Source organism: Penaeus monodon, chromosome 25 (assembly GCF_015228065.2).
Source record: "Penaeus monodon isolate SGIC_2016 chromosome 25, NSTDA_Pmon_1, whole genome shotgun sequence".
NCBI classification, from domain to species: domain Eukaryota; kingdom Metazoa; phylum Arthropoda; class Malacostraca; order Decapoda; family Penaeidae; genus Penaeus; species Penaeus monodon.
Genome location: NC_051410.1, coordinates 29,920,307 through 29,921,088, shown reverse-complemented (window position 1 = coordinate 29,921,088; position 782 = coordinate 29,920,307). Strand labels below are relative to the sequence as shown.

Here is a 782-nt window from a genome sequence, read left to right as displayed (position 1 = left end):
GTGTCCTAGGCTATAACGGAGTCCTCAATAATCAATCTCTTCTCTCCTTTCCCTATCCCCCATCTTACCCCCCCTTCCGCTTCCCCTCTCCCTTCCGTCTCCTCTTCATCTCCCTCTTTCCTCTTCCCTCGCCGTGTCTTTCCCGCTCTTCTCTTTCGCTTTTGTCTTTTCCTCATTTTTTTATTTTCTTATTTCTCCTTCCATCCTTATCTTCTTCTCCCATATCAACTTTCCCCTTTTCCTCTATTCACCCTTTTCCTTTCACCCTCCTTCTCTCCTCTTTTCTCTCCTCTTCTCATCTCTCCCTCCTTTTCCCATTCTCTCTCTTTTCTTCCCGTTCTCTCCTCTTTCTCTGCTTCTTCCCTTTCCGCTTTTCCTTCTTCCCCTCTTCTGCCTTTTTCCTTCTTCCTCTCTTCTGCCTTTTTCCTTCTTCCCACCTCTTTTCCCCTCCCCCTTCTTCCCTCTTCTGCCTTTTTCCTTCTTCCCACTCTTTTCCCCTCCCCCTTCTTCCCCTCTTCTGCCTTTTTCCTTCTTCCTCTCTTCTGCCTTTTTCCTTCTTCCCACCTCTTTTCCCCTCCCCCTTCTTCCCCTCTTCTGCCTTTTTCCTTCTTCCTCTCTTCTGCCTTTTTCCTTCTTCCCTTTTCTTTTCCCCTCCCCCTTCTTCCTCTCCAGGTTCTGCACTCCCGAGATCGCGAGTTAACACGTCCTGCAGAGTGAGGGGCGCATAGGACGCTAAGCTGATTAAAGATCTATGTTATCGACGGGCTAATCAAGGGAAAAAG

General features: G+C 48.5%; 1 protein-coding gene across 1 annotated transcript in view; it reads right to left on the bottom strand.

Moving 5' to 3' along the window:
* Positions 1-782, bottom strand: part of LOC119589361 (neprilysin-1-like) — a 9,049-nt gene that overhangs the window by 7,685 nt on the left and 582 nt on the right. The gene's annotated exons all lie outside the window — the stretch shown is intronic.